Source organism: Passer montanus, unplaced genomic scaffold (genome assembly GCF_014805655.1).
Source record: "Passer montanus isolate IOZ18808 unplaced genomic scaffold, ASM1480565v1 scaffold18, whole genome shotgun sequence".
NCBI lineage: Eukaryota > Metazoa > Chordata > Aves > Passeriformes > Passeridae > Passer > Passer montanus.
In genome coordinates, this window is record NW_024365381.1 from 5,809,698 (window position 1) to 5,821,396 (window position 11,699).

The following is an 11,699-nucleotide window of genomic DNA, read 5'->3' on the forward strand; positions in this document are numbered from 1 at the left end:
ATAGAGATGGTGTCTTTGTAAAAGTAAAGAGTGTGAAAATATGGTTTCCCCACACACTTTCAGGAGAGCGTAAGTTAATTCAAGCTTGTGTGATATACTTGATCAGAAGAACAGCTAAGACAATGTAAGAAGCAAAAAAATTCAAACTAAAAATTTTCATCATCACAGAACTAGCTCTCAACAAGGAGTTGTATTACCTTCAGATATGCTGTGGAGGAGCTGTAATAGAACTACTCAAAAAACAACACACCTGCTTCAAAGAGATGTATGCAAAAATTGCAAATATTCACGACAAAAAAATTCGGAACAAAAGATGTGGTTGAATAAGTGAAGCAGAATTGAGGCTTAAGGAAGCACATTGGAAGGTCGAATTGACATAAGGTTCTGGAAATAATGCTAAGCAATGGTATATATATTGAGGAAAGAAAAAAGAAAGATGAACTTTATAGCTGCTTCATGAGATGGTGTTGTTCATGGTTATGAAGCTTCAGATCAAGTTATTTTGTAGTTTAATTGAACTACAAATTCCTGTTAGGTTTTAACCTCATAAATTACCAAGCCGCTTTCAAACCACAAAGAATGTATTTACAGTTTTCCACATCAGGTGTTATACTGACCCTATGTCTAACAGCCTTTTAGTTTTGTATTTATCCTAATTCAGTATGTTGATTAATATTAATATGAAATTTAATCTCATATTCCAAATCTATTATAAACATCAAATAAATATACTTTTTCATATTTTCCCCTTATAAACCATCTCCAGCCTGCTTGACACTTCACCAAAGCCTTTAAGAGAAAACTGCTGAAAGATCTATAATGTACATACAGATTTCTGGGAGTGGTGATAAAGGGAAAAGAATGTTTTTAATGTGACATTTTGCCCAGAAAAACGTTGTCAAGATAATTTAAATGCAGCTTTGATAGTACTTATCTGTATTAAGAAAGAGAAATGTGTCCAGAAAACAAGGTTCTCAGGGAAAAACCCAAATTAACACATGTATTTTATGACAATCCAGGTTAAAGCCATAAAATTATTTATGGAAGAAATGAAAATTAGAACAAATTAAAAATTTAAGACATCCAAAAATGTTATTTAAATGGCTGTAATAGTATATAAACCTTTATGTAATTTAAGATTTGCATATGCTCATTCAAATTCACATATAATTTTTAAATTTTGTTAACTTCAAATTAGAAGTGTAACTTCATCTGCTATTTCTTTTAATAATTTTTAAAGCAGCACAATATTCCAGTCAGGTTTTTATATCTTTTATATACTTGTCCCATTATTAAAAAGAAAAGTTACGTAGGTAAATTATGGAAAGTGAAAGAACCTTCCAACAGCCTTCTCATATATAAAATACAATGGATATAATTCTAGTGGCACCAAACAAGAGGTGACCACAAATACCCAGGAATTAGTCATTTAGGATTTTATGGATTAAAACTAACTGCATAAGCTCAGCCATAGCCCTAGCAGGAAACAAGTGCAGATGGTGTGCTACTCAGCCATAAACCTGTTAGAAAGACAGTATTCCATCAGTCTCTTACTCAAGTGATCCACTGGACAGGGTATGTGATACAACTAGAACTAGAGAGATGTGTTATTGAATTCCTTCATTCATTGTCAGAAAGACTTGCTAATACATTTTCTACTGTTGGCAGAAATTAGGTATCTTATACGTTCAAATATTCTAATGATTTGTGACCTTGGAAGAACTTAGTGACAAAAGCAATACTAGGCAGGTAGTGTTACTTCTGTCTGAACAGAATAATAACAGGCAGTCTCTGACTTTATCTTCTGCATTGTCTGGAAGCTAAAGAGAGTCTATTCTGCTTGAATAATGTCTGTCAATTACTGCTACAAATCAGCATTCTGGGGTCAAAATTGACAACTTCCAGAAATTAAGGTGGGTAAAGATTAGGTGAGAAAGCAAAACAGAGGAATAGAAATACAACCATATATAGAGTCAGATATGGTGACTCACAACTATCTACATTTTCCCAATTTGTTAGTGTAAAATGGAATTTCTTAATAGGTAACTGTAAGATGAAGTTATGTTTGTCTTTTGACAAAATTACTCAGCTTGTCTCTAAGCTATGGAAGTTTTAGTGCAACTGGCCACTGAGACACAAATCCTACAAATAGAGATGTACTTGTGTTTTTAACACAATTCTAAAAGACAAAATGGTAATTGAAATAGAAGTATTTCCAAATAACACTTGTTCAAGTATCTTTTGGAAAAACCTAAGATGTCAACCTAAGAATATTAAAGTAACTGATAATATTTTAAAAATACTGTAGTCTAAAAAAGTAATTTGATGGCACCACAGCAGATTTTTTAAAATTGTTTCTAGATTGGGAGGAAGTATATTTCTGCTGTAAAAGGGGCTGAAAACTTTAATTTTCTTTAAAAATAAATTTGAAATTCTCATAAAATATAAATCTAGAAACAGCCATATTGATCTAGTAATGGAAAAATGAATCTTTGCCTTTGGCTAAAGAAACGTGATCATACTAAGACTGAAATAAGTGTAAATGCAGCATGAGGATAACAAAAAAAAACCCCAGCAAATACTGCATAAGAGAAAAAGACAAAAATAAGTGTCCAAATTCACAGGGTCGGGTGTACATAACCTCACATATTTAACTATAAGAATGTACCAAAAATTCTTAAATGTTTGCAGATGTAAAGATATATGTGTATTCAGGTCAAGGAGCATTAAATAATGTTCACATTTTTGTGAATACAACTTTTTTGAACATATATTTTTGAAAAAGGAAAAATTAAAAACATTAGTACCAATACTGTGTGGCACTTTCTTTGACTGGAAGTTGAAGTAAATCCACATGACAGTTTACAGTATTTAGCCATGACTTTAATTAACTGAAGAACAATTACTGTGTAATATCTATGCAAAGCATTACCTTTATTTATTGTTAGTTTTATTTTTGCTCATGAAGAAAACTCTTGATTCTCCTTTCTCAATTCTTACTGTTCTTTCACAGCAAGTTTTTAAACACTCATACTTTAAATGGCAACACAAAATAATTAATTTTATTTTTTAAGAATTTGCTAGGACAGTTGGACACAATGGAGGTTTTTGGTTTTTTGGTTTTTTTTTGGTTTTTTTTTTTTTTTTGAAAAGGCATTAAAAACATTAATCAAAGGTTTCTTGAACTTCATTGTAACTCCCTTCCTTTGTGAAGCCATATTTAGCTAACATTTGCGTTTTTGGGTTTGGTTTTTTTTGCTTCCTTTTTTTTTTTTTACAAGTACTTGTTGGAAACACTCTCTAGGGTAAAAGAGATATTTATTATAACATTCTGCCCACACTATACAACATAATGACTCACACATAATTAATGAAAGCCACAAAGTTAACTCCACAATGGTCTTCAGAACCACATGAAGCTTCAGTACCTGCTAGTTAAAGTGCAAAGGAGCTATGAAGGTAAACACAAAACTATAAAATTCCTCAATCCAAGTCACTCGGTTACACTAATACTACATGAAAATATGGCAAGGCTTACTTACCATAATTTGAGTTGAGGGGTGAGAAGAAGATCCTAAATTTTGATTGAACTTTCTTCACATTTTTAAAAGCTCTTTGGACAGATCTCCTCCACGTGTAATAACTTTCCAATGTTCTACCCAGTGTGCTAAAAGAAAATACATACAATTAATTGCTGAGGGGTGATAAAGGCAAGTCCTACACTCCTAGTACATGGTGAGCTTTACCTTTGCGGTCTCTTACAGTTTTTACAAATTGCAGTAGCTGCCTTTATTTCATCTGCAAAAGCCATAACCTTTCTTTGGCTGCAGAGCTGATTCATTAGAGTCTAGGTAAAAATTTGTGGCATTTTAAAGGCTAAATACTATTTCCCATCAATTTCTCATTTCAGCCTGCAGTGTTTTTGAACCTGTCTATGCAGGGCTCAGGAGGCTGAAGCAAATTTGAGAAAAGTGAGGCAGCACAGCATCAACTACTTCAGATTTGCTGCCTCTGTTCCCTGAGGTGACTCAGTGGGGCAGGTGGCATTTAACTATAGTTACAAAAGTCAAGTAACAAAGAACTGCTTGACTTTTGGGTTATTTCAGTTATTAGACATTGGTAGATGACAGGTCAAGCTACCTCCCGTGAAAGCACAGCTCCCCAGAGCAGCCTGGCCCCGCAGCTGGAGCCTGCAGGCACACAGTTTGTGGTACTTGGGAGTGGGGCTGGGGCCCTCTGCATGACCACTGCCAAACCAGTTAGGATGGCTCGTAACACAGCACAGGATCTGCTGAAGGTGAGAGGGGGCTTAAAATACATTCTGTGGCCACATTGGGTTACACTGAACCTAAGCAATTTACTGGACTCGGTAGACTAGTGTACCAATTGAAACAGCACTGGACAACATAGCCTTGCCCTATTTTTTAATTTTACTTCTTTTCTGAATGACCTAAGACAATTTTTGGACATTTTTCTTTGTTAAAGCTGGTTAGACCATCTAATAGTCTGAGTGATCACAATTTTCTCTATCTGTATCTGGGCTAATACCAATTTTTACTTAAGCTTGTGTTTCTAGGACTGCTTTGTCTAGAGAGCAATATCTCTTTGTAATTGATTAAAGTAAATATATTCATTTTCTCATATCTAGCAGATGAATGCAAATAATTAAACTACATGCTTCAAGAAGAGCACCTGAACCTGAATTATTCCAAAGTAGATGATAAAAGCAGACTTTTTAAAATTGCATTTTTATTGATTTTTTTTTCAGATTTAGACTCTTTATCTTGGGAATATTTGGAAGAGCTAGTCTCATAATTGGTTTTGACATTTTCCCAAGAGATAATAGCTAATATTTTCAGAATCTTTTTACAAAAGTTAATTAAAGCATCTTCAGCACGTTTCGTTTGCTGCAACACAAGAAAGATTAATAAATTCAGAATCTGTGCTCCAGTTGAGAAAAAGCATTTGGTTAACAAGATATGACAAAAGTCTTGCATCTGGATAGTAAATTGCCTATTTAAAGCTGTATAAAATTGACAATAAAACTTGAAAGTAAAACCAAGTAAATACAATTGATTTGTAGTTACTTCCTTCAGTTGTTCAAAAACAATGGGATTTTAAAGTCGAATATTTGTAGTTTTGCAGAAAGTGGAAGATTTTGTGAGACTATTACAGCAGATTTGTTCTTTTCTTATTTTTTTTTCTGAAGTATTTACAAATGGGCAGTGCCAGGACAGGCTGAAATGCCACTTTTCTTTGACTTAGTTGTCCTTATGTAACTTGCTAATTATTTTTGCAAGTCTAATATAAGTGATTATGTAAATTTTCAATTAATATGGCTGCTCAATTTAAATTATGTCTAATCCAAACCGAGAAAATGAAGAACATTATGGTTTGAATAGGTATGGTTGTGTACTTGGTATCCCTAGAAATGATGACTGGTTTATGTGATACACAGTCTAATTATCACATGTGTAATAAGCTAGAGTAAGTCTATGGACATTTATACTCTACAAGACTGTAGTATCAGCATGATATATAGAGAAATTTTAATTGTGCAGTTATTCAGAATGGAGTTTAATGTAGACTGTAGTCACAATTAGTTTTGACTACTCTTATATCTGCTGGAGAAGCAGCACAGTGAAGCACAGTCCAGGAGGTTCATGAAAAGCACTGGTGACCACTTCCTGTCAGGCCACTTGGAATGAATGCAGGTATGCTGTCAGAGTGAGCAAAAATGACAAAAGAAAGACAAAGGCCCATCTGGAATTAAATCTGGTCAAGGATGTTGAGGAAAAGAAACATATCAGTAGCAAAAGGAAAGCTAAGGATAACGTGGAGGATGCTGGTAACTGAGCACGGAGCAGGCAGAGTTACTGAATGCCTTCTTTGTATTGGTCTTTACCAACAAGACCAACCCTCATGAATCTCACCCAGGAGAGCAGAGTAAAGGAATGCTGGAAGGAAGACTCCTTTGGCCAAGAAAGATTGGGTTAGAGAACATCTAGACAAAATTGAGGTCCACAAGTCCTGATGGGATGTATCCACAAGTGCTGAGAGAGCTGGCAAATGAAATACCTAGGCTGCTTATGATGATCTTTGATAGGTTGTTTTGATCAGCAGAAGTTCCTAAGGATTGTAAGAAAGGCACAAAAGAGGATCCAAGGGAATTGTTGGACAGTGAGCTTCACATCAGTCCCTGGAAGATGATGGAGCACCTCATTTTGCAGACCACCTCTATCCAAAAGGATGACAAATAGGTGATTAGAAGTATTCAGCATGGATTCACTAAAGGTTCATGCTTGACCAGCCTGACTGCCTTCTATGATGAAACAACTATCTGGATGGATGATGGAAGAGCAATGGATGTTGTCTACCTCAACTTCAGCAAGACTTTTGACATTGCTCTCATGGTATCCTCATAGGTAAACTCTGGAAGTGTGGACTGGATAGGTGGACAGTGAGGTGAATTGAGAACTGGCCAAACAGCAGATCCCAGAGGGTTGTGATCAGTGAGTGGCACAGGGTCTTTTTGTGAGCTTGTCACTAGTGGTGTTCCCCAAGGCTCACTTTTGTGTCCTTAATTCTTTGCCTGAATTCATTGATTTCTTGGATGAAGGGCAGATGCATCCTCAGCAAGGTCACTGAGCACACAAAGCTGGAGGAGCGACTGATACCCCAGAGGGCTGTGCAGCCCTTCAGAAGGTGCAGGTGATCAAGCACTGGAAGAGGCTGCCCAGAGAAGTTGTGAAGTCTCCCTCACTGGAGATATTCAAGAACTGTCTGGACACAATCCTGTGCCATGTGCTTTGGGATGACCTTGCTTGAGCAGGGAGATTGGTCCACTGTGGACAAATGTACTGCATAATCTATTGGAAAATTGGAAAACAAGATCCCCAATATCTTAGGCTAAAATAATAATAACTGTTATGTCTGCCCAGTCATAGAATCTTTTTTAAACTTTTCCACCAGAGGGCAATCTAACATAAAAGTTTGATCATTGGTGAATGAGGTTTTGTCAGTCTGTTTTGAGATACTGTTCTTTCCTCATTTTGCTTTAAATAGTGCTGAATTTGCTTAAAAGCCACCGAATTAGGCCTTAAAAGCAATGTTGATACTGTGTTATGAATTCTGAAACGTTACATAGTATGCTTTACACTTTGGTGTAGAAATGGTGTCAGAGGTTTTATTTTGTTTTTAAAATTTGAGGAAATCTTTGACCAAGATCTTACATTTTCCACATGAAAATTAAATGCAATTCCTTCAGATTAAATTAAAAAGAAGCCCCTCTCACCCTGCCAAAAAAAAACCCCCAAAACACAACAGAAAAAAAAACAAAAACAAAAACAAAAAAACATCCCCAAAAAACCACCAACACAGAAAACTCCCAAGTAACAAGACAAAATGACAGCAAAAAACTACCAGAAGCAAAAAGAAAAAACTTTTTCATTGGATAGTCACAGTAGTTTTCTCTTTGGTGAATGAAATATTCACCTGTTTAAGTGCCTAACATTCATGAAGTGAACTGACTGCTGAAGATAGTCCAAGCCCCTCTCGCCCTGCCAAAAAAAACCCCCAAAACACAACAAAAAAAAAAAAAAAACCCCCCCCCCGCCCCCCCAAAAAAACCCCCAAAAACAAAAAAAAAAAAAAAACCCCCCCCCCGCCCCCCCAAAAAAACCCCCAAAAACAAAAAAAAAAAAAAAACCCCCCCCCCGCCCCCCCAAAAAAACCCCCAAAAACAAAAAAAAAAAAAAAACAAAACAAAAAAAAAAAAAAAAAAAAAACGAAAACGAAAAAACATCCCCAAAAAACCACCAACCCAGAAAACTCCCAAGTAACAAGACAAAATGACAGCAAAAAACTACCAGAAGCAAAAAGAAAAAACTTTTTCATTGGATAGTCACAGTAGTTTTCTCTTTGGTGAATGAAATATTCACCTGTTTAAGTGCCTAACATTCATGAAGTGAACTGACTGCTGAAGATAGTCACATGAAGAAGGCAGAGATATGACAGTCTTTTAAGCAGCACCTAACTTTTACCACTAAGGCCTGTAATTATCAGTGGAAAATATAGTTTTGATTCCTCACCCAACTGACTCTTTGGTAACTGATATTACCTGTACTTTTTAAAATGTCAGTGTGTGTGTGTATTACCATTGCAGGTTTTACAAATATTTTTTACTCGGTATTTGATTCATTTTTGATTTGGTATATTAAGTCAATCTTCATAAAGGTAAAATGCACACAACAAAAGTTGTTTACAGATTGTTCAGATATTCATTTTTTACAGAGTGATTTTTAAGTTTTGTTTTGTAATATCCATCTTACTATTTTATTGTCAGGCTACTGCTACTATAGAAATTCTATCCTACAATCAAGGACAAATGGAGAGTCAGCCTGAATCCCTCATTAAGAGGTGAGAGCTTATGTTGTAGGATAACCAGGCTGCATGTTTGTAATGAAAACTGAAAGGAAATTTTCCTTAAATTTGGTTTGTGGACAAGTCCTTCTAATAGCTTTAAAGTACCATGAACGCTGTCCAGAGTGTGTTTAGGAGCAAAAGTGCTAAATTAGAGGTTGAGGATTGAGTGGGATGAACAGAATATCATAAAACACACAAGTGGTCACCATTCAGATCATTAGACCTGTGTAGCTTTCACAGTGGAACGTTGCACTTTGCAGTCATATCAAGTAAATCAGATTGACTCTGTGTGTGTGTGTGTATATATATATATATATACACACATACACACAATATCTACACATAGATATATACACATATATACCATGTGATAATATATGATCATTACAGCCAAACGTCAGTCTTGTAGCAAGACTGAGAAAATATGTCCTGAGATGATTTGATCTCATTATGCTGTAGTAGGTGAATAATTTTCTCCTTAAACATATAGCAGAAAAAAAAAAAATCTAGGGAGCAGAAGTGCTATGCAATGATTTTGTATTACAGTTGAAAATTTTAAAAATAGGAAATTTAACAACAATGTTTTGTTTATAATGGCAGGATATTTTTTCCCCGAAACAATGCATGGGATGCTTTGTAAAGATGAGTATCAAACCATAGAGGAATTTATAAGCAAAATCCCAAACCTACTGGTTTGACATGAATCAGTATTTTACCTAGCCTCTGTTATAATGCTCAAGGTATTCCCAATATTCCTTTTTTCATATGCTTTGTCTGTTGTTTAAAGAAATTCAAAGAAATATCCTAGCATGTTGATGCCTGCTTAAAGGAAAAAAAAAATATACCTTTTCTGTCTGCCTGATTAGAGTTCCAGACATTGATATCCATGGCTATGTATATTATCTGATATAAATATATTATTTCATTCCTAATTTTCTTCATTTCATAGGAAGCATTTTAATGGAATACTCCAACATATGACAAAAACAGTTAAAAAGTTATATATTTTCCCCCTCTTCATTTGATTCAGGTGGATTAATCTCAGCTTTGCATGTTCAGAAGCTACTATCTGGAAATCTTCTTGTATAACTGAAATATAATTTGGCCAGCACATATACTAAATGACATTGATTTCGATTTGTGAAGAAAATTGAGCACTTCTGCTTATTTTCCCAGGTTTTTAGTTATTTCTTGCTTATAATCTTTCAAAGTTAAGTAGTATGCTTGAAAAGTTCTTGCATTTAAGATGTTACAGAAAATGTGTCTTTACATCTGTATTGCATTTTGCCATGCAATATCTGTATCAAATCCATTGTGAATATAATGGAATAATAGAATGGTTTGGGTTGGAAGGGTCCCTAAAAATCATCTAGTTCCAACACCTTTGTCTTGACCTACTCTGGTCAAGGAAATCTTCTGCTAGAATGTAAATTAGAAAGTAATAGAAATGTATGGCCTAGCATGTGTCATAGTAGGCCTCACTGTCTACTCTTTTTAGTAAAACCACTGAGTGGCATGCTTTGTTTTTGGGCAGATTTTCCCCACTTCTCATATTTTTTGGCTTTTTTTTCTGGAATAACAGTATTCTATAAGGAAGATCTGTTATAGCATGTTTTTATTGATGAGGAATGAGATAAAGTGATAATCCAAAGAAGCTGGAGTTAGAATAACCACAAAAAAAAAACAAACCCAGACACAAAAATGGATGTTCAAATGCCAACCATATCAGTTTTCTGGCACTGCAGACAAATATTTTCTGCCACTTTGCCTTTGCCTTGCACAGCAACCAACAAAAACTGCAGGGTGGGGAAAAGGAAGTGGATGGACTGGCAGGGAGAGCCAGCATGACTATACTAACTAAAGGTTCTGAGTTGCTTTTGACCTGAAATTCCCTATTGCTGAGTAATGTGATTGGCATTATTTTTTGGATGGATTTTCTCAGGGTAATAAGACAGAGTGAAATAAAACATTTTTCAGAGAGTTCTGCCCACCAAAGAGAGAAAATCTTGGGCATCTAATTTTGTGGCTTGTGACTGTGCTTATTTTAATTAGTGCAAAATCAGAATACTATTAATTTGGGGGACAGAAGGGCAGTGTGCATTGGGTTCCATGTCCAGAGGACAGTTGTCCATAAATTATTAGCTTGTGGGCACAGAGCATGTAGTTTCAGTTTTCAGTGTGCTAGACTCATCCTTGTGACCCCAGGAAAGATATTGTTCCTTTGTTGTACCTATGTTATCCTTTGTAAACCATAAATATGTTCTTATTGAGAAAATTACTGTTTGCCTGTGATAGTCTGTGTCAAGTTAAATAGGGGCTAGACAAAGTTTGGGTAATTCTTCTCAGGGGTTGAATGTAGGGCTAAGCTGTGATTGCAATCTTACCACAAGATTCAAGATCACACAGTGAATTGGCTGGCTAGAACCTCCTCGGCAGTTTCTTCTGTTTCCTTGTGTCCTTTTTTTTTTCCTCCCTTCACTTAATTAAATTTTGTTCTAGTGTTGATCTATTTTTGACTCTTCATTATTTGCACATATTGAAGTAATAAACAGTAATTTTCATTATTTACAATTTTCTTCATTATTGAACTAGAATTTAAAGTTAAGTTTTATTTTAACAAAACTGTTTTATAGATTCTGAAGTAAATATGTACCATCTTTATAAATACTCAGGTGTAGTTCTAAAAAGATACAGATAAAGCCCTTGAAGTCCCTGGGATAGGGGTATAAATACCATGTAAAGGGATAGCACAAATAACTATACATAGTTGGTTCAGATCATAAAGTCATCTTGTAGATCAGATTTACAGCTGCTTATGCAGAGAAGCAAGAAATGGAAATTATTGTAAGCAAGCTGAAAATACCTGCTGTCAAAATCTGCTTGTCCTGTGATCATCAAGATTACATCCTTCTGCTGCATACTCAGTAGGTTCAGAATTGCTGAATTTGATACATTTCAGTGCAAAATTTGCCATCCTGATCTGTGAAAATGGAAGCTCAAGCTCTGCTTTTATTAACACTTCACCATTTTTATTGTTCTGCCCAGACAGTATCTGGAGGGAAAAAAAATCAACACTTAGTGATGCATGTAATGCTTCCTGCAATACCTTAACAGTAGGGGGTTTTGCCTCCAGGGTAGAGAGAAAAGGGAGAGAATTGCTTGCTGTGAGCTGGAAAAGCAGCAGCGCAGTTGGCTCTGGCAGTGAGGGGGTTGACTGACAGTCTGCAGTGCAGTGGAGTTAGCTGAGCTCCCTATATGGCTGTGGATTAGCTATA